General features: G+C 44.3%; 1 protein-coding gene across 12 annotated transcripts in view; it reads left to right on the forward strand.

Moving 5' to 3' along the window:
* The first annotated feature begins 266 nt into the window (after positions 1–266).
* Positions 267–23192, forward strand: part of TSNARE1 (t-SNARE domain containing 1) — a 693119-nt gene continuing 670193 nt past the window's right edge. For 10 of the 12 annotated variants that reach the window (XM_073329996.2, XM_073329995.2, XM_078851414.1 and 7 more), the window contains exon 1: positions 267–351. The gene's annotated coding sequence lies outside the window, so the exon portion shown is untranslated. The other 2 variants (XM_073329993.2, XM_073329986.2) reach the window with 1 other exon arrangement.

Consider the following 23192-nt stretch of genomic DNA (forward strand, 5'->3'; position numbering starts at 1 on the left):
GCCAGGGCACGAGGAGCCAGGGCCGGGGGCCAGGATCGGGGCCAGGGCACGAGGAGCCAGGGCCGGGGGCCAGGATCGGGGCCAGGGTACGAGGAGCCAGGGCCGGGGGCCAGGATCGGGGCCGGGACTCGAGGGAGGCGGGGGCGGAGGGGCGCGCCAGGCTCGGCCGGGGCGGGGCCTTACCCCGGGAGGGGCGCGGGGCGGCCCCCTGCGGAAGCCCCGCCCCTTCCTGCCCGGCGCGCGGCTCGCTGGGAGATGTAGTTGGCGAGGCGGCCTCCGCGGGGAGGGGCGGGGCGGTCGCGCGGTCACGTGATGTTTGGGTTGTCCCCGGCGCTGCCCGCACAATTGCAGGTGAGCTGCGTGCGGCGGGGGGCGCCCGGCCTCGGGGCGGGGACCCGCCTGCAGACGGATGGCGGGGGATCTCTGGGGGCCCCCCTGCAGAGAGAGCAGGGTGTGTGGGGGTCGGGATCCTGGTTCCCCCTGGGGAGAGAAGGGGGGGTCAGGGCCTGCAGGGCCCCCCCCGGGGAGAGAAAGGGGGACGTGTGTGGGTGGGTCAAGGGCCTGCGGGGTCCCCCTGGGGAGAGAAGGGGGGGTCAGGGCCTGCAGGGCCCCCCCGGGGAGAGAGGAGGGGGTGTGTGCGTGGGTGGTTCAGGGCCTGCAGGGCCCCCCCCCGGGGAGAGAAGGGGGGGCGTGGGTGGGTGGGTCAGGGCCTGTGGGGTCCCCCTGGGGAGAGAGGAGGGGGTGTGTGCGTGGGTGGGTCCAGGCCTGCGGGGTCCCCCGGGGACAGAAAGGGGGACGTGTGTGGGTGGTTCAGGGCCTGTGGGGTCCCCCTGGGGAGAGAAGAGGGGGTGTAGGTGGAGGACCTGGGGGGGGTCTCCATGCAGAGAGAAGGGGTGTGTGGCTGGAGAACTGGGGGTGGGGGCAAGGTGTCCCCATGCAGAGAGAAGGCGGGTATGGGTATGGGTCTGGGTCAGGGGCATGGGTTGTCATTTTCTCCCTTTGCAGCAGAACGCCTCATTGTTTTTAAGGGTATCTGTGTATTTCTCCAGTGCCCGAGCCTGGTCTCTCTCGGGAGCCTTCTGCAAACGAGGAGGGTGCAGGTATTAGGGAATCATAGAATCATAGAATATCAGGGTTGGAAGGGACCCCAGAAGGTCATCTAGTCCAACCCCCTGCTCAAAGCAGGACCAATTCCCAGTTAAATCATCCCAGCCACCTGTCCCGTAGGAGAGTCTGAGGTCCGGGTGGCTTCCCTTCATCTCCCCCTGTTGGTCCCCACATAGTGAGGGGGAGAAATGTGCAGAGGGGAGCTGGCTCACTAGCTTGACCTTTGCAGACCTATTCATGTGCCTCCCCCTGAGGCATTTCACTGAGGGTGTGTGAATGAATACCAGCAGTTTGAGCTCTCCCATCTCTCCTGGGGGTGCCCCACAGAGAGTGGGAGGTGGGTAGGTGTCAGTTTTACCCATGTCTCCTCGTGGAATGCTCCCTCCAGAGAACTGCCTGCAGATGTCACAGCTGAGCTCTCCTCTCAACTTCTCCTGGGGTGCATCTGCAGAGAGTGTGTGTCTTGTACGGTGGCAGTTACCTGAACTCCCCTTCCCCTGTGTCCTTCCAGATCAGAGTGTTTTTCATGCATAGCAACCACAGGATTTTGTTTTCAAATGGCTTGGGGGAAACACATTCATGGTACACCTAAGTAGATGGATACATTTTCCCCCTCTAGCTGGAAATGTCACTTTGAAGCTGTTTCCTAATGCTTTTTTTAATGAAAACAGTGAAAGTTGGATAATACATAACCTCTCTCTGATATAGCAACCTTGGATGATAGTCAGTTCTGACCATTGTTAAATAAAAGGTTTTGCTCACTTATGTCACTCGTGGATATGATATGGTGATTGTTGTCTTGGTGACTACTACCTGGTATTACATGGCATGTTTTTAAAATGGCATTTATCACCTCTAGGAAGGTGTTACTAGCAACACCTCTATCAGAATCCAATAATGCAAGCAAAACTTCTTACAACTTTTTTCAGGTTTAGAAAGCATCACTTTCTACACAGCGCTTGAGTGATATAGAGCAGGTTTTTTCTGTATATTTTTAAATTTCCAAAGAGCTAAATGTCTTTATAAATGCCCATAAAACTAGATTCATAGTATAAATATCAATCAAAATCAAACGTTTAAAGGGATGCTGTCAGGAAATATAGGTCCCATCTGTGTCTTGGTTTATAAAATATATCAAAAATAGTTTCTGAAACAGCAAAAATGTTTTCACAAATGATTTCACAACATCAACTGAAAACCACTTGTTTGAATTTCAAATAGTCTCCTACAGCGTTTACAACCCAGTATTTGCACGTGCTTAACTTTAAGCATGTGAATATGTCACTACCTGCATGTGTAAAGTTAAGTAGGGATGTAAATGTTTGTGTGATCAAGACAAAATGTTGAAAAGCAAGCTAGATTTTAAATGTTCCCCCGCCCCCGTTTCAACTAGTAGTGGTGACAAAGGTAAGACTCATCCTTTTAAAACTATATTTACCCTGGTAGTGACCCTTTTAATTAAGCTGGTATTTTTCTTAGTCATGAGGGCAGTAAGGTATTGAGTGGCATATTATCCCTCTTGAGCTTTTTATTGGGTTGATTAATGATGACTCAGCCCCAGCCTACGTCTCTGACTTTTAATCTTATAGCATTTCTCCTCTGCTCAGTCACTGACTCCAGCCTTGATGTCCTCTTTGTTTTCGTTTCCCGCTCTTGGCTCTGACTTCTTCAGTGATGACACCTACATGCAGAACGCCTTCCCTGTGCCTGCTAACCAAGCAATAAATGTCTCTCATCATTCCCTCCTAAAAACTCAGTTCTTCCACACCACCTACAAGCAGTGAGTTAATGTAAAGAAAACCCCAAATGTGGCTTTAATGGAAGCACAGAGACTTGTGCCCAGCGTAACTGCAACCAGGTTATCTTAGCACTGCTGTAACCCTGCAACCCTTGATGTTACACTCTTCAGTGTCATGTTGTGAAATGAGATTGTAGGGCATATGTCTTCTTCTTGGCTCTGCAAAGCGTGTAGCAAATTTTTGGGTGCTGTATAAATATGATGTATAATTTTGAGCTCTGAGTCTGCAAGCTACTCTGCCTGTGTTTAGGCGGATGCTACTGACTTAAGTAAAGCTATGTGTTAGTGTAAAAGTGTGTCCAGGCAGAACAGCTTGCAGGATTGGGGCCCTATTTTACAGGAGTGTGTCTGCTCTGGAATCAGCATTCTTAACAGTAGTTGGTATCACTGTTACAGAACCCATTGGTAAATACTAGTAAAAACTTGAATCCAGGATATGGGCTGTAAAGTTAGTGGCTGAATGGAGGATGATAGACCCGTACTAGCATCTATATAGCATCCATTATTGCAGTCCCTATGTAGGCAAATTCCCACTGAAGTCATCACTGGGATTTTTTTGTGTGGATAGCAGTTGTAGAAATAGAGCCTGAAAAATGATTCCCTTTAGAACACATACTTGCAGCGTTCCTAGAGAGAGAGTTTTTTATATGTATCTATGTTACCATAATGTGAAGTTTGCAAAATCAAGCTTTCAGAAGTTAAAAGATGCCAGACTTTATGCCCAGGCTGCCTCATTTCTGCCTCTTTGTGTGTACGCATTATAATGGTTACTTACACAAGGTTTATTTTAAAGAAAAAGGCAAAGCCAAATTCTGACAGCAGCAGTAGGCTGTTAACCTGTGTCAACAAGCTACTAGAGGAGGCTACCTAACACAATCAGAGAGTGTTAAGAATGCATGAACAGCCCCTTTTTACGGACAACATTGCTAAGAACGTACATTTGGCAGATTCTTTCTGAGAGGCAGCGTGGCTAAATGCATCAGACTTGGGACTTCTGTATCAGAGATTTGTGTTCTGTTGCCAGTTTGTGTAATCTTTCAGTGGGGTACTAGGCCCTGCTCAGTTCTAAATGTTGTGCAGGGCACTAATTAACAGAGGTGAGTGTAGAACTCATGGCTTCTTGATTCCCAGGCCAATGTACCCCAGCGGCCAATGGGTATTGGGAGGAAGATCTATTTTGTGGTCCATCCAGTGGAGTACTTTGCATTTGTCCTTACTGAATTTCATCCTGTTTACTTCAGACCATTTCTCCAGTTTTCCAGCTCATTTTGAGTGATAATCCTATCCTCTCTAAAGCACTTGCAACCCCTCCCAGCTTGGTATCATCCGCAAACTTTATAAATATACTCTCTATGCCATTATCTAAATCATTGATGAAGATATTGAATAGATTAAAATAGAAAGAACTATAAAAATCTTTTTTTTTTTTAAAAAAATCCTTTCTGCTCTCTGACTTTCTACGCTTCACTTAGCTTGGGGAGTGAACCTAGCTGAATCACTTTCACTTGGTTTCCCATGCATAGGGGATTGTCAGCAGGGACATATGTAAATCTACAAACTTTTAACTGATTTAAAAAAATCATAAAACATTTGTTCTTATTTTGAGTGAAATTCACCTCAGTGCAGTGTGTCCGCATGAGGCCCTTGGCACCACTTAAATTGCAAATCTCTTAATTTAAAACTTTAATTTGCCTGGAGCTCTGATTTTACAATGAGTTCAGCTCCGAGTGGCATATGTGGCAGTGGGAGCTCCAGGCAGGCACAGGAGACTATTTTCATCCAGTTTATATAGGATTGGGGTTTTAGTTGGTAAGGAGAGCATTGTGCAGCCATTCTGCATCAGGGTGAGTTTGGCTCATAAAGTTCCTGATCCAGCGTTGGGATTCACAGTTGCAGACCCATATGACTGCAGGACCCTACACAGGCTCTGGGAAGTTCAATTATGTGTGGATTGTTTCGTCCAACTTGTGATTCAAGCACATGTGTAAAGTTTAGCATGTGCTTAACTACTTTTCAGAACTGAAGCCTTAATATTTGTGTCTAACCTATAGTACTTGACAGTATCTGTTGTGGTGACATTACATGTTATCAATGTTCTCTCTAATTTTTTACATCCATGTATGGAATGAATTTTGTTATGTGCACCAATATGGAAGTGACGTGTGGTGGGGGTTGGTCAAGGGGTTCGGAGTGTGGGAGGGGGCGGAGGACTGGGGCAGAGGGTTGGGGTGTGGGGGAGTGAGGGCTCTGGCTGGGGGTGCAGGCTCTGGGGTGGGGCCGGGGATGAGGGGTTTGGGATGCAGGCTGCGGCGGGGAGAGAGGACTCCCCCCAGCCCTCTCTTGCCACAGCAGTTTGGGGCTGGGTGAGAGTCGCCTCTCCCCGGTCACGGCAGCTCTGGCTGGGCTGGGCTGGTCCGGGCCAGGGGAGAGGCTCCTCTCCATGGCCCTGGCAGTTCCGGTGGGGCTGGGCTGGGTCATGGGAGGGCTGCCTCTCCCTGCCTGTGCAGCCATGTGGCTGCACAATTTACAGGGAACTTAGTATGTTATGCTACCTGTTTTTTCTTGTTGGATGTTTTCTTTTTAATATACGAAAATAGAAAATAAATGTTTAAAAGGCTTAAGCTATTTATCTTGACATTGCAAAACAGAATATTCAGTATTGCTGGGATGGATTTGAAGATTAGAAATTGATGATTTTGCAGTGGCTACTTAATGATGATAACCAGCTCTTAGATCTCAGAGTATTGCAAAGGATGTCAATATTATTATCCCCATTTTACACGTGGGGAAATGTAGGCATGGGGCAATGAAGTACCTTGATGAAGGTCATCCAGCAGATCAGTGGCAGAGCTGGGAGTTGCAGGTGTCCTGAATCCCAGTCTGATGCTCTGTCCATGAGGTCACACTGCTTCCCCACGTATTATCCCCTAATCATTATATAATAAGACACTCAAACACAATAGCTCTAATGAACATACGGCTATTTCCACCAAATGATCAGTAATTTTGGCATTTTAAAAACATTGCTGTGCATTTTTAATTGGCATTCTACTTCTGCTAAAGGGATCAATGTAAGAATTGCACTTAACAGTTTTCTTTACCTGTATTGCTAATAATACCCAAGATTATAAAACTATAAAGAATTAAATACATCTGATTTACTTGTACTGTTTGCAGAGTGGGAGAGTGGGTGTCCCTTGTTTGTATGTCTCTTGTCCCTTTCTTGTACAGTAAAACTACCGGTAAATTTCATCCTCTGGTTCTTGTGATCTGGCACGATGTTGTTGGGAGTGCTCAATGAAAGAGAGAGAGCTGTTTAAAAAAAAAAAAATCCTCCTCTCTACATTCACTCTGATTTCCAGCCCGCCAGCTCGTAACAAATATTTTACTGACAATAAAATTGCATCGTCAAAGACAGGCTGAGGAAGTTGGAGTGTTTATTTACACATATTTGTAACTTTGTTTTGCAGGATTGGGGTCTGAATTGATAAGGAGCACATTTTTAAATCTACTGTACTTTGGTTGTGGTGGGGCTTATCCTCAGTAGCTATTAGTGTTTGCTGCTCACTTGCTGTGCTATTTAATCAAAAGATTGCTGGGAAGGATATAAACTTTTATCCTTCAGGGCATGAGCATAGAATGATGGGGGTTAGGAAGAAACTTTTCCTATTCACAGGTTACTCCATAACTTGTTCCTCCAGGGATTCTTGCACCTTCCACTGAAGCATCTAGAACTGGCAGTGGTCAGAGATAGGATATTAATATGAATCACTACTCTGATCCAGTATGATAGCTCCAGTTCAGTTAGGAAATGAATTGTATAGTTAAGTCTGGGAGGGATGCATGCAAAATAAAACTACAAAGTTTATTCCAACTTCCTCTTGGATGGAGTATCAAACTAAGGGCTTGTCTGCACTACCGGGGTAAGTCAATATAAGTTAAACCACTCCAGCTATGTGAATCATGTAGCTGGAGTCGATGTAGCTTAGGTCGACCTAGTATCTTCAGTGTGCTCCGTCGACGGAAGGCGCTCTCCGGTCGACTTACCTGACTCTTCTCAGAGAGCTGGAATACTGGGGTCGACTGGAGAGTGCTCTGCCTTTGATTTAGCAGGTCTTCACTAGACACACTAAATCGACCCCGCTAAATTGATTGCAGCAGCATTGATCTCTCCGTAGTGAAGACCAGCCCTAAGGTTTGGTCTACGCTGCAGATGTATATCAGTATAACTACATCACTAGAGCGTGACAAATCCACACCCCTGAGCAGCGGTGCTGGAACAATTTTTGTAGTGGGGGCGCTGAGAACCATTGCCCTGTATATCATGGAAACCACTTCAAGCAAGGGGTTGCTGCAGCACCTCTCCCTCCCCAGTTCCAGCACCTATGCCCCGGAGCAAAGTAGTTATATAGACCTAACCTCATGTAGACAGCATTGTGTCAGCAAGAGAGTTTCTCCTGCCAATGTAGCTACTGCCTCTCGGGGAGGTGGATTAAATAAGCCGATGGAAGAGCTCTCTCCTGTTGGCTTGGAGCATCTTCGTTAAAGTGCTAGAGTGCTGCCGTTGCACCAGTGCGGTGTTTTATGTGTAGATGTGCCCTAAGATGCAACATTTGTCGTATTGCAAAGCTGTATAGTCTTAAGAAATATGTGGATATGAAATGTCACGTTGTTTTAGGGCTTGTTGAGCAAATGCTTATGATGGCTTATGTGGGTATTTTTTGTCATGCTATCTTTATAAATTCTCAAAAGTGCAAATTAATTAGCTGTAAAGTGTTTTGTGCTCTTTACTGTGTAACATTGTCATTTTCTTTTACATTCATTCCCCACACTAATGAGGCCTGTATATGGCACAAGGCATGGCTCCACTACAAAGATTTTAAAAATCAGTTAGGCAACCCTAGAACATTAAGTTAGGGAAAACATAAATATAAGTCCTGCTCTGAAGTTCTGATACTTCAGAATTCAGACTCAGGGTTAGTTTACATACAGAAGTTGCATGCATGTAACTCAACTTGTGATGTTTCTGCATTGATTTAATTGAACTGGTTCAGCAGCATTACACCTTTAGCTAAAATCAGTGCAATTTCTGTATTTACACCCGTTCTTGCTTAGGACAAAAGGAAAGATTAGAGAGCACAGGAGTGAAAATCCGTGGTTGAAAGCAAGGTAAAATAGGTGGATGTTGAAGAGGCGTGTCAAGACACTTGACATTGATGAAGAAGGATGTTTTGAACACAGGGAGGGGTGTGTGTGTGTGTAATTGATCACATTTTTTTCCTACGGGACACCGGCCTCATTCAGTGCGCAGGATGGATTGTGTGCACTGAATGAATAGTATTTTTGTTTTATTTTCATCGTTCAACGTGTGGCCCTGGGCTTCTTTTACTGCACACTCTTCAAACTCTGCTGTGAATATGGAATCATTAATTTCCTCATAAACTTTCCTATGCCACTCATCCCTGTAGCATCTGAGTGGTTCACAAACGTTACACAAATTTATCTTTGCAGTACCTTTGTGAGGTTATTCCCAATTTACAGATGGGGAACTGAAATACAGAGACATCAATGTCAACTGTCAACTAATTTTGGGTGCCCAGTTTGTGGCATCTAGGACCTGACTTTTCAGAGTCCTTTGCCTTATGTAGCGCCTTGTGTTTATGACACTTCCATTGACCACAGTTGGGAGTACTCTGCGCTTCAGCAAACCAGACTCAAGTGGAGTAAATTGGCCACCCAGAAAAGGAAGACCTATGAACATTTTGATTTGACTTGCCCAGCATCACACAGGAGCTCTGTGGCAGAAGCAGGGATAGAATCCAGTTCTCCAGGGCAGCCATGAGATTATCCTTTCTCTTGCAGCAATCCCCTGCATCATTCAGTACACACCTTTCAACTTCTGCAATGAATGAGGCAGGGTCCTACAAACAGTTTCCTTCATTACACAGCCCTGATTCATCCCTAGAGCAGGTCTGTCCTGTAGAAAAAATACTGTTAGAGATGGGTTTGTCTCTTCTGTGCTCTCAATCTCCCAGCTCTGTTCCTATGCCCTGGCCCACATTGACTCTGGCTTCTGGGAGGAGCAACTGCAAGGAGAGTCATGCTCAGCTGGGATCTGGAGCAAGTTCTTTGCAGACAGAATCATTTGAGAATTTAGCTGCTGAGCTCTAGCAAGTTTCTATTCAGTATGTGCAAACTGAGATTTTCAGAGGTTCATAACTTTGACAAATGTGGGTTGATTTTCATGCAGATGGCAAAAGGCACAATCGTGACACCAGGGCAAATCCTTGCTCCAAAGCATGGAGGTGCTAAAATTTCTTAGCAAAACAGCTGTAAGAATAATTTAAAATGGGCAAACCATACAGAATCATAGGGTTAGAAGGGACTGCAAGGATCGTATATTTTCCCCTAACTTCATTCTGAGAAACAGCGGAATCATTTTTGTTGAAACTGTCTAGAACAATTCAGCCCGAGACAGACATCTAAGTTCCAACATGGAAAATTTCAGCATGAATGGTTAAAGTTTGGCCAAGTTATAAGCAACTGAAAAGAGGGTCTTTACTAGGAAGTGTTGGGCAATCTTTATTCTAGGTATTGCTACCTGTATTTCTTATAATATGGCAACTAAATTGCTATGGATCTGTTTCTGTATAGTTTAAGATGAATAGGCATATCCTATTAAAAATTTGAAAGAGCTCATAGACCAGGGATCAGCAACCTTTGGCATGTGGACCTCCAGGGTAAGCCCCCTGGTGGGCCAGGCCAGTTTGTTTACCTGCTGCGTCTGCAGGTTCGGCCGATTGCAGCTCCCACTGGCCGCGGTTCACCGCTGCAGGCCACTGGGGGCTGCAGGAAACAGCACGGGCCGAGGGATGTGCTGGCTGCCACTTCCTACAGCCCCTATTGGCCTAGAGCAGCGAACCAAGGCCAATAGGAGCTGCGATCGGCTGAATCTGTGGACGCGGCAGGTAAACAAACCAGCCAGGCCCACCAGGGATTTACCCTGGCGGGCTGCGTGCCAAAGGTTGCCGATCCCTATCCTAGATCATCTATAACGTCTGTCTACAAGCTCAGAGCTCCTGATGGAGAAACTTTCAGATACTGCACTTGGTTCTAGCCAGAAGGCTTTTGTTGTGCAATTTGTTTTATATTTAAATCTTGCGCTAAAGACATTTTTTTTAAAAAAAGGCACTGCCGTTTATCTGTGTAGTAATCTGTTTAGTAATGGGAAAGTTAGATGAGACTCTGCAAGAACCTAATAGAACTGTGCTGACTCACTGGCTAGCATCTTATTTAATAAAATGCTGTGAATGACTGATTTTCTTAGCTTGCTATTTATTTCTCTTTCATCTGCCTTGAAATGGGAACTGCAGACGCTGATCAATTGAGTTTGTATAATTTTATTGTGGCTCTTGTAAGTACAGTACCTCTCTGCTAAAATGTGCATTTGTCACTTTCTGTAGTGGTACCATTTAGTGAATACCTCTCTCCTTCCCTTATTTCAGTTGCATCAGTCACTTATGGGGGCTATTTTATCTCTCTACAGTGGTCAAAGTATACCAGTGCTGCCACATGTGTGGATAATCTGGTAATATTAGGAGATCCTCCATTTAAGGTGCTAACCTAAAAAGCATTGTGTGAAGGTTTTTTGCTGCAGATGTTTGTTAATGGTAATCAAAGTGAACTTTTTATGGTAGTTACTGTAACAGGCCTATGTGAAATCTGGATCTGGAGAGTTAAGTAGATGATATCACTAATTAGCAAAAAATTATATTGTCTGATATGCAACCTTACAGGTGCTGTGCAGCATTATGGCTTAGAGCAATTTCTTCCTTCACTGTGTTTCTTAGCATCTTAAATGTAGCTTTCAAACTGTATTCTTTGAGCAGGCATTTTGTGTCTGTGGCTGTTCATACAGTGACACAACCTAAAGAAGTAGCTGTTGTTTACTAGTAGACCTGGGTGAACGTTGGTAATTTTTTCACAAAAAATGTTATTTTTTTGACCAGTTTTATTTATTTTATTTTATTTGTGACAACCTCAATCTTCTAGTGCTTATTGGTGCTTTTGCCTGAGCTGTGCGTATAAACATATTACTAAATGAGTGGCAGTGGCTTTTGCATGATTCCTAAGCATTGTGGGGATTTCCTTAATGCCACCAGCATTTGGGGTCAGATCATTAGCAGGTGTCAATTGTCATTGACACCTGCTGAAGATTTGCTTCTTTAAGAAATCCCTTCTCCGTTTAGATTGTGCCTTTCTGCTTGCTTTTATTAAAAGCATGCTGCCCCATCTAACCCATGCACATTTGTAGTTGTAGGAATGGAACATTGTCCTGAGAGCCAGTAAGTTCATAAATACACCCTGCCAAGTCTGGGCATGTCCAGTTTCTTGGCTTGCCTGTCAGTATCGCTTCAGATGGATGGATGAGTTTCAGAAGGTCTGGGGCTCCTTCTTCATTCTGTTGAAGTAAGTGGGGATGGAGTAGTGGGCGGTTGACTAGCGATAGTGAAGTTCGCAGGTAGAATTACCAGTTCATTGACCCCAGTGCTGGAATATAGGTGGGTGTTCTCGCTCAGTTCTGAAGTGAATCAGCAGAACTGTTAGTGCGGAAGCATGCACAGATCTGCCAGTGCTATATGGCCTTTATTGAAGTTCTCTTACAAGCAATAAAATCGTTCACAATTTTAGTGGTGGTGCAAAATCAAGTCATTTTAGTGGGAGCTTTTTTTCCCCCTAATGATAACCAAGGTCAAAATATTAAAACTTTGATACTGAAAATGATATTTAGGCAGCCAGATATATGTGATGCTGATTTTCAGTGTGCAGAGAACCTGCAACTTCCATTACATATAAGTGCCTGACTGAAATTAAGTGCCAAACATTTGGTATCCAAATTTGAAAATGCTGGCCTCAGGCTTTACACTACTCTGCTTTGAAAAAACTACCGTTTCTTCAAAATAAAGTACTGATCATGCAACATAGTGAAGTTTCATGGCTCCTCATTTACTATAACTCATTCTCATTCTAGCCAAATGTCAAAACTGGGATCCATTGAAATGAATCTTATTGAGTGGTATAGAAAGTATTGTGATATTATAATAAGACAGGATGCTCGACTCTGAATTTCCCTTCTATGGTACAGGGATGTATGACAAATCTGTCCAGATGCTATCTTTTCCCCTGGTTTCTAGCATGATTGAAAAACCAGGGTGAAAGTGAAGAATTCCCTCCACTGACAGTATATAATACTCAGCTGAAGTATCACTCGAGCGTCAGGTAGATGGAATCTTCCCTGCAGTAGAAGTGCAGAAAAGATTCCATTTTCTCTTGTTAGCTTCCCATGTACATCCATGCATTTCAATCACAAATGTTCTCATTTCCACCCGGAGATACATTTTCTCCTTTCCTCTTTTGTTGCTCTGGCCTGGATCTGCTCTCCTTCCCCGTGATGGCTTCCTTTAATATCTAAGTGTGGGAGAAATCTCCATAGCATTTTCCACAACCTGCCCCATTTCTCACCTTCTTCCCCAGCCAGGGTATTATCTCCTTCCATTCTTATTCATTTCCCCTTCTCACAGTCCATTTTCTAAACTCTTTTTGTATTATTATTAATAGCTTGTATTGTGGTAGTGCTTAGGAGCCCCAGTAGTGGACCAGGATACAGCCCTATTGTGCTAGGTACTGTACAAACACAGAACAAAGAGACGGCCCCTGCCCGGAAGAGCTTACAATCTAAGGCGTGGTCTACACTGGGGGGGGAGGATCGATCTAAGTTACTCAGCTTCAGCTAGGTGAACAGCATAGCTAAAGTCGACGTACTGAGGTCTGCTTACCACTGTGTCTTCACTGCAGTAAGTCGACTGCTGACGCTCCCCTGTTGACTCTGCCTGCACCTCTCGCTCTGGTGGAGTACCGAAGTTGACGGGAGAGCGCTTGGTGGTCGATTTTATCGCATCTTCACTAGACGCGATAAATCGACCCCTTCTGGATCGATCGCTCTGGAGATAAGTGTAGACATGCCTGAAGTATCTCCTTGGTTGCCCACCTGTCGTCACCATCAGTGTCATAAAGGGCAGCATGCGGAAAACACAAGCTAAAGCTTTTCTTATCTAAATGGAGCTTCTCTTCTCCCTAATGCGCAAAGTTTTAACGTCCTTCCTCCTTTGGCCCATCTGACAACTGCTGGGGCTTCTTCTTACTGGTCCTTCAGTGACTGAAAATCTGTATGACACCTGTAGCCCCTACTCAGTGGGACCTTTTTCTGTCAAATGCATTTGACCTACCCTGCCTTCAGCAATAGGGGAGGAGGGGAAGTATCCTTACCAGAGGTAAATCGCATGCTTACTCAGCAAGATCAAGGTCTGACAGCTTATTGTGGAGCTTGTGCTAGCTTGACTCGGAACAATACATCTAATTGTTGGAGTGTATACTGCAGCTATGGAGGCAGGGCGAGTAATACATTTGTCCATTCATTTGTGCATTTTAAATGCTTGTCTGACTCCACATACACCACCCTCCATTCCTTTCCTGCCTCGACCTGTACACAAATACATAGAGAGCAAACCTCAGAGAGCAGCCCAAGCATTGCAAAAAACTATTGGGCATATGTTCTGACTTCACTGAAAGCTGTTCTTTTCCTCAGCTTTTCCTTCCTTTTGTAACTAGCAGCACCACCTTAGAGAGACAGCCCCTTTCTCTGCACTGCATCTCAGCACGCGAGAGGTTAAAATTGGAAGCTACAGTTATTTTTGGCCCTCTCTGTCCCGTATTTACAGGGCCTTTGAGACCCAGGCCCCATTTCCTCTGCTTTACAGTGTCAGATCTCGTTATCCCACATTGTGGCCACTGTGCTTCTGGTCAATGAAAGTCTGCATGGGAATGTCCTTGAAGCCTGTTCAGAAAGGGGCTTATTGTTGAATGAGGATCATCATCAAAGCTTATTGCTCCAAACCCGCAGCCAAGATCTGGTGTGGTCACTTATCTCAAATAGCTCCTTGGGAGTACAGGAGGTTTATGGAGGGTGCTGCATCAGACAGCATTCAAGGGCTTCCTTGCCTAGGCTCTCCGCATTCACATTTGGGGTCATTCCTCAGCTTCCACTTGGTCATATTGTCACCAGTCTTTGCCACCCTAGCTCAATTTAGAGTACTCTAGTGTTTTCATTTGAGGTCAGTGTGTGGAGGGAGTTGTTCTGTAGCAACCAGGTTCTCTGAGGCCGCAATAGAAGGCATAGACTTTGAGTGAGGAGACTCTCCCTAGCGGCTCAGCATACTACCACTCCATCACTTGCCTGCTTAAGCAGGTTGGACCTGGTTGGATATTGTATCTGGTCTCCTGCATGGCAGTATGCACAGTGCTACGTGAACTAGGCAGGAGTGACCACTGACTCCCTGGTTGGGTAACTGGGCTGTGACCCTTGGCTCCCAACACAGTGTTTGATAAATAACTCTGCATTCTGGGTGTCATTCCCTGGGCCCATTTACATCTTGCCAAAAATAATTACTCTCTTGGAGAACAGAGTTTACTGATGAGAGAAGGCAGAGAAAAGTGCAAGTCATCTGCAGTTCAGACTCTTCAGACTCCCTTGTTAGGGCAGCAAGGGATGAGTCTACACTGCAGTGTAAGCCCAGGGTTTGTAGAACTCAAGTTAGCAGACCCTGGGTTTGTTAACTTAGGGCTTCAGCATTTACACTCATTTGTAACCTCAGGTTAGGAATTGTTGAATCTGCACTGCATTGTGTGGGCCCAAGTCCAACCACCATTATCCCAGACTTTCCTAGCACCCTAGGAAAAGGAGAAGGTGTGTTTAAGTTCGGGAGTGTCTGAAGGTTTGCCTCTGCACCCACAGGGCCTAGGCAGCTGGACAATGAGTTTGAGCTCTCACGATTTGGGGTACTAGGCAGCAGTTCTGTGCCCTGAGAGTAGGCCTAGACACATACTTGAGACTGGGAGAGTGGTTGGACTCCGTTCAGGCTCTGTTAACTTAAACCACTCTGGAATTCCCCTCATAGCAGTCTGGTGCGTGGCTCAGAAGGGAGTGCCCTGACAGATCTGAGACACCATAGTCTGGCCATCCAAGCACCACTGAGCCATCTGGTACTGACGGTCCCATCCCTAGTCCGGCTGTCAGAGCACCTTGGATCCTTCTGGTTCTGATGATTCCATCCATAGTCCAACCATCAGAGCACCACGGAACGGTCTGGTTCCATCCATAGTCCGGCCACCCACCTGCCATTCTCAGCTTCTGAAGAATCTTGTAATACCTTCCTCTCCCCAGTGAAAGGTTCCTCACCAAAACATTCTCCTTGAGTCTATAATAGCAGGCAAGAGAAGAAAATGTTATCCCTTCCATTGTATATAACACTGCTCATTTTCAAAGCACTTTACAGTCAATACCGCCTCCATGAGAAATAGCAGGCATTACTCCCATTTTTACAGATGGGGGGAAACTGAGGCTGGTTTATATATGGTCAGTGAAGAACTGGGATTACATCACCATTTCCTGGTCCCCAGTCCAGTGCACAGATCAGCCTATACCTATGGTGTAGCATTTAAACACTAGGTTTTCTCTTCAATGAAACTTTAGTATGCAAATTATTTTCAGAAGAAACCTTAAGGTGGTTTTGGCACTGCAAGTAGGACATCAGAGCAGTGTGTTTGAATAAATATTTAAGCCAGGGATTTCATCCAGAGGGCGAATGGGGCATGTTTATTCTAAAACTTTCCTTTCTACATTGAATTGCTGTTGTCCTAACAGACTGAAATGTATGTACCTTTGGAAAATACTCGATTAGCACTGGCAAAACGGAGATTAAATTACATTTTGTAACTCTGGGTTTTGAGGGCTGCAGAAGCACTAAACTCTAGTTGCCTTTCATTTGTAAATGATTACTGAGCCTTGGCCAGGGAAGAGTTTTCTAGTGGCTACCGGAAGTGGGATGAGGAGTTCAGAGATCTGGGTTGTATTTTCTGCTCTGCCGCTGTCTTGTTATGTGAGGCTTTGCAAGTCACTTCAACTCTGCTTCAAATTCTCAAGTTGCTAATGGATTCACTAAACGTGTGTGAGGTAGGGAAGCTTAAGTGTTTGTGCAGTGTGTTGAAACCTTTGAATGGAAAGTGCTACACGAATACAAATTGTGTTATTTGATTTTATTCATTGCCAATTTCATGATGGTACCACTGGAGAGGGAGGCAAATAAGTTAAAAAGTTTGTGGAGGGGGGGAGTGGGAGAAAGGTAGCACTTTTGTAGTCCTGAATCATGATTGTGGTAACTGTTTCTTCTGGGCATCAACGTTTAGAAAGTAAAGAAGTTCTAGGCTAGTGAAATGTCTGAAGTTTATTTCTAGTGTCAGCAGGTTTCACTTCTTTGAAAAGGCCACTCAAAACCTAGCTGTATTCCTCCTCCTCCAGCCAGTGAGCTATGTGAGTGTAAAATAAAGGTAGTCAAGTATCATGTTTCATGGGTTTAAATTGATGACTGCTGGAGTCAGGAAGGAATCTTTCTCCCTCCTGCTAATGCACACCATTGGACATTTGGCCAGATATCGTCTTCTAAAGCATTTGGGTTCGGGCCACCGCTAATCTTGATGAACCAACAATTGGATATGTTATGGCAAGTGCTACATTCACCTATTTGCCAGACCTGCTGTATTAGCATTCCTTTCTATTTTGCCTGACCTCTTGTTTAGTACCCAAGGCCCTACTTAACTTGCGATATTGCAGAAATTGCAGGTTCTGCAATATTAATTTTCCACCGCAGTTTTGACAGCGGGGGCTCTGGCATGCACGGAGGCTGGCAGCAGGAGCCCTGGCTGCCCCAAGGCTGAGAGCGAGAACCCCCGTGGTCAGCCCCGGGCCACGGCTCTCAGCCCCAGGTGGCCGACAGTGGAAAATCACGGAAAAGTAATAATGCATTTTATTACTGCAAATAGTAAGGTCCGTTATCACTTTTCTGCAATTTTCCATGGCTCGTCTGCACCTCAGCCGTGAGTTTTTGACAATCTTCCCGTGATTCAAGTAGGGCCTTATCAGTGTCCCCACTTGCTCTTATTTTTGGCCTTTTTTAAAACCTTTTTCTTTGCTTTAGCCGCTCTGCAGATTTATGAATGGTCCAATTAAAAATTAAATCCATACACAGTATTGATGGGTGGGTTGAGGAAACCCCAAATTTCCACACTAAAGTATAAATGTTTCACGGGACAGAATAAAAAATGTAACCATGTATATTGAACTGTGTGTGTATGGTGGTGATGGATTCTACTTCAGCAGACATTGGCTGGAAGGAATTGATTGAGGTTTGTTTGTGGAGCAACACAGTTACCCTTTCCAGGGGATAAGCATGCTGCCTCTGCACTGCTTATAACTCAAGCAGACTGTCCAGAATGGTCTTGAACTTGAAGCAGGGGAATGCACTACACTTGTTTGTTTAACTAAGATTCACCATGAGCCAGATTTGTCTGCTATTGGTTATCAGCCATAGTAATATGCCAGGTGGAGGGATGGGAGGGCCTACAGCTGTGATATTATATTTTATATTCCTCATCCTACAATGTGCTTTAATTAACTTTGAGTCTTTGGATATTTAGCCTCCATTGTCAGGGGGAAATCTTTTCAGCTCTGTCAAGTTACATGTCAATGGCTTTTTAACTATATACTCTCAAGTGCTACTTCATTTCTTTCTCCAATTGTCCATTTGCAGCATCTTCCTAGAAGTTTTAAAAAATTGTAATTGAAGGGCTGATGTTGCAGTGTGTACTCAGACTCCTGCTCAGTTCAGTTCTAATGTTGTTCCTTTGTGCTTTGCCTGCAGGGTTGGACCTGTGTAGCATCTTTCATCAAAGAATCTCATAACCCTTAATTAACCCTCATAACCCCTGTTTTAAAAGTGAGAAAACTGAGAGATTGAGAGGTTAACTGACCTGCTTAAGATCACCCAACCAGTCAATGATTGAAGTGGGAATAGGACCAGGAGCCTTGAATTTCACTTTGCTTGCTTTGACTTTCCAGTAGAGGATAACACATTGTAGATCTTAAAAGAAAATCTTTTTTTTTAACAGAATTGTCCTTACCTGTGTAATTAATAAGACTTATATTATGATGCTTGAATATTTTGAAAATCTAACTTTTCCCCAGAAGTGCTGTTCACTGTTTGCTTTTCTCTTATCTTGGATAATGATGAGTCAGCTTCATATCTTTCTAGTCAGTTTCAGTTTCTGGACTTCATGAGAGACCGTTCGAAAGGTTGGTGGAGATTTTGTTTATTAAAGACTTGAATTTAAACAGAGAAACTCTCTTCTAATACAGTCTCTAGGGGGGAAAACCCCTCACTGGAACAGTTCTGTCTGTCATGAGTTTTTTAAAACTTTGTTTTTACCAAACTAAACTGTGATTCTGCTTTGATCTGACAGTGTCCTTTTATTTTACATATTTAGCATCCTGTATTATTTAGGTTTTGAATGTATATAGAATCCTGTTATTCCCAGCCAGAACTGAACACTTTCAAAGCAGGCCTTGATTGCATGCCTTAAGCAACTTAGCAGTCGTTGCAGCTCACCTTGTAAAAGTGATAACTTCTTAAAAATCAAAACAGCCTTCTGAAACGTTAACAGAATATCTGTGAGAACTTTAGTTGTAGCTCATGTCTGTACAGTGCCTTGGTGGAGTACAGCACTATATAAAGACTGTTAAATATTTAAACCACTCGTATTTTGGGAAAAGCAGCTTATCTGAAATTCACTCATTGTTCATTTCCCTGCCAAGACCAGAAATTAAGATCCTTTCCCTTCCTGTATTTGAAGACCTCATTAATGACAAAAACTGGGCTTTTTCATTCCGCTCCAGGGTGTTGTGATATCTTCAACTCTTTTGTGCAGGAAACTGGAATCTGGCTCTCTGCTCTCCATACATAAGAAGCATTCAGATAAAAATATCTATTTGGACTCAGTAAGTCTGCACATATACTATGCTAAAGACTTGTGATCTAAAGCAGGCTTTTGATAGATCTTAACAGGTATGATATCACTTGTCAATCAAATTAAACGCCTACCTGACATCCTCCTACTATTTCTCTGAGTCAGTTTTCTTTGGTTTGGTCATAAAAACACCTTATGATAACCATAGCAACAAGAAAGACCCGCCTCTCACATTCAGAATCATTACCATGATATTTCTCTGACATAATGTGAATGTTGCATGTATATCTGTGATGGATTAAAAACCATGCTGGTGCTGTGTGCATAGGTGTTGACTTTCTAATGTGCTGGAGGGGTGCTTCCCCCGGCTCTGCCCCATGCCCTGTCCCCATTCCACCTCTTCCCCAAGGCCCCACCCCCACCTTGCCTCTCCCCCCCCATCTCTTCCCACCCCGTTCCGCCTCCTCCCCTGAGTGCGCCCTGCCCTCGCTCCTCTCCCCTCCCCACCCCCAGCGCCTCCTGCACGCTGTGGAGCAGTTTATCCGTGGCAGGCGGGAAGTACTGGGGGGAGGGGGTGGTGCTGATGGGGGGCTGCCAGTGGGTGCTCAGCACCCACTTTTTTCTTTTTTCCTCTAGGTGCTCACCCTTGGAGTCGGCACCTATGGCTGTGTGTACATATAAATGAACCCCTTTAGTGAAATTTTTTTTCACAAACAAACCATACTTTGCTATTAGTAAAGCTGCACTAAAATCACTGCAGGAGCATTATTAATTATTTGTGTTATGGTAGCGTGTTGTGTAACTTCAATCAGAGATAAGGACCCCATTGTGCTAGGCACTGTATAGAAACAGAATCCTAGAAATGTAGGATTGGAAGGAACCTTGATAATTCATCTAGTCCAGCCTCAGCAATCTCTAGATCATCCGTGGTAGATATTTGTCTAACCTGTTCTTAAAAACCACCTTTAATCTAAATCTTTCTTGCTGCAATTTAAGCCCATTGCTTGTTGTTCTTGGATAAGGAGAACAATTTATCACCCTGGTCTCTACAACAACCATTTACGTACTCCTGTTATCAATTCCCCCTCTGTCTTCTCTACTCCAGACTAAACAAACCCAATTTTTTAATCTTTCCTTGTGGATCATGTTTTTTTAGACCTTGAATCATTTTTGTTGCTCTTCTCTGGACTTTTTCCAGTTTGTCTTCATGTTTCCCAAACGGTGGTGCCCGGAACTGGACACAATACTCTATTTGAGGCCTTACCAGTGCTGAAAAGAGTGGAAGAATTACTTCTTGTGTCTTGCTTACAACGTTACTGTTAATAGATCCCAGAATATTTGCTTTTTTGAACAATGTTACATTGTTGATTCATATTTAGTTTGTGATCCATTATAATATGTAACAAAGAGAGAGTCTGTCCCAGAGAGCTTAGAAAGGACCTGATTGACGAGACTCGTGTGGTGGGGATGGATGGGAGGACGGGCAGAGCTGCTGCTAGGCATAAGTAGACTTAGGCTATGTTGCTCCAGGGTGTGAATATTCCACCCCCCGGGCGATGTAAGTTACACCAACATAAGCGTTGGTGTGCACAGCGTGATCTCGGTGGGAGAGACATAGTTCAAGCCACTTGTGGGAGTGGGTTTTTTTATGCCGATGGGAGAGCTCTCTCCCATCAGTATAGACTGTTTTCACCAGACACGTTGCAGTGGCAGCAATGTACGGATAGACATACCCTAAGCAATTGCTTGGGGCCCCGAGCGGCTCGAAGGGGCCCCCTATTCATTATTAGTATGTGTTGTGTGGAGGGGGGCAAAACTATTCCTGTTTAGGGCCTCCAGTGGGCTATCACTGACACTGGAGGATGAGGTAAGAGAATGAACAGAGATGAGCAGAAAAGCAAAAGAGATTTGTCGCGTGTGGTGTATTGAAATAATTTAACGTGGTCTCTTGTACTTGTAGAGGTACACGTTCAAAGCATTGCACAATTATTAAGGAACTTGAGAGGTGGGCATAATGTTTATCCACCTATGAAATAGGGGCACTGAGACACAGAGAAACATTTGAAGTGTAGGTGCCTAGATTTAGGGCCCTGATCTTGTATTTGGGAGGCGCTCTTGCACTCATTGACTTCACTGGGAGTGGCAGATACTCTGCTCCCCAGAAATCTAAGTCATTTTTATTTAGGCATTGAAATAGGAATTAGATGCCTTATGGTAGGCATCTGAGTTTGAAAATGTCCTAAAGCCACATTGGAATTTATTGGCAGAAATCAGAGTAGAAGTAAGTGTTCCTGGCTTTTGGCTCCAAACTCCATCCTCTAGACAAAGTAGCCTTGTCTTTAAGACTTCACTATGAAGAATCTTGCTACATCTGAGCTCAATGTAGGCAAATTTTCCTTTTTTTTTTTTTTTTTTGAGTTGAGATAAATCATCAAAATATGTAATGTTTGTATAAATGTAACATGTAATTGATCGGATGAAGATAGATAACTGCAGTTGTCAGGCATGGCCTCGATAACTCACTCAGAGCTTCACCATCTTTGTGAGTTATTGGAATTTTGAAAAGAGAGCTTCTGAAACAGTAGCATACAGCAAGCAATTAGGAAAGGACTGTGCTTTCCCAGAGAGATGGTGGTGGCATTAGAGGGATGTCTTCTCACATGCAGTGTTACCAAGAACACTGAACGTTTTCTGATACAGCATGCAGGTCAGAAAGAGACACAGGCCCTCCAAGAGCCTATGTCAAAGGTAGCGGGGGCCCGACATGTTTGATTTTCAGTTACAGAGCCATAACTGGTATGGGACTGGGTTACCTGACCTTCTCTTCTACCTGCAGTGGTGCTCCAGCTGGATTCCCCCTTCGTTATAATTTGGAGAGTGCTGTTGGCAGAATGTTCTCCACCTTGGTTCCCAGTCTGGAGAATTCAAATCCTTACGCCACTAGCCTGTGGTGGATTAGTTGTCTTTTTGGGTGTGCTGGGTAGGGCTTGATGGGTTTTTTTATTGTGTATGTTATTGGTCTGTATCACTCGTGTATTTGCTGATAGGTGTTTATGTAAACCTTAAAGCTGGATGAGTGAGGAGCTTTCTGTTCTGCTGTGTAATGTGTATATGGTGTGTGTGTATAAAGTTATGCAATGGGTGTCAATAGAGTTTTATAAATAAATGGTGGTGTAGAGAAGGATTGCAAGACATGGCATAAGCAACATCAAATTATTTCCACAACGGCTGGACACAAAATGTCATCAATGGTATTATGTATTGGAGCCTTGTCTTTAGAAACCATAAAATCTGACCCCTGTACAGTACAGTAACAGGGAAGAAATAGTTGAGCAGTTTGACAAGATGTTGCTGACTAAAATAGCATAGACCTAATTTAGGGAGAGACCAAGAAAAACCCTTGAAGAAAAGTATAGCATCTCAGAGGGCAGGTTTTTGAAGAGGTAGAAATGTACTGCCCATCTCTTACTGGTCAGGGAAGAGATGGTGATAGGGTTGTAAAGACCTTCACTGGGGAGAAGGATTTGAATGAATAGATGGAGCACCTCAAGGAGGGCTTTCACTCTGAGTGCATTTTCGAATTGGAGAACTTCCTTGCATGGTGCTTTCAGTATAGAGGTGGCGAATGTCGCTCTCCCACGTGAGGAGATGTGGTAGTCTTGAGAAGAGTATGGAATGCAGTCTAATGGCTTTTGCTGGATGGCATACTCCAGGAGTCTGATGCTAGCTCCGCCACAGGCTTGTGGATGTTGGGCAAGTCACTGAACGTATCTCTGCCTCTTTAGTTGAGAGACGATGATATTTACCTGTATAAGGGGAATAATCAGTTGTCTAATTTTAGAAATTCTAAAGTGGTCTGTGCCTGAGTTTGCTGTGTGTGTGTGTGTCATCTGAAAGTGTGGGGACTTTGGCGGTTTAGCTGGAGGGAGTGAGACATTTGAGAAAAATGGCAACATTTCCAAAAGGGAGCATTTTAAAAATGTTTCCTCTGCAAATGTTAGTAAAGACTTGTCCTTAAAAGTAGTGGATAGAAAACTCAAATGCCTTCTGAAGAATTAGTCTCCAAATTTAGTGCAATAAATTCAATCATTAAAGTATGAAACAGTCCTGCTTTAAGTGCGAACCTCAGTACAACCCTAACTATGGAGTATCTACAGACATCGCTCTAATATATATGTAGAGAGAGAGAAAATGATTCCTTCTGGGAAGTAGTAATTTTTGAGTTCAAAGCTAATTGAATAATCTTTATGGCGTCTTTATAATCTCAGGCTAATTTCAATTTATGAGATGGTTACTTGGTTTCGCTTTTGTGTGACCCACAGTCTCCTCTTTCTTTTGTTTCTAGTTACTATTTCTGTGCTTGCTCGCTGTT

The sequence above is a fragment of the Lepidochelys kempii genome, chromosome 2 (assembly GCF_965140285.1).
Source record: "Lepidochelys kempii isolate rLepKem1 chromosome 2, rLepKem1.hap1, whole genome shotgun sequence".
NCBI classification, from domain to species: domain Eukaryota; kingdom Metazoa; phylum Chordata; order Testudines; family Cheloniidae; genus Lepidochelys; species Lepidochelys kempii.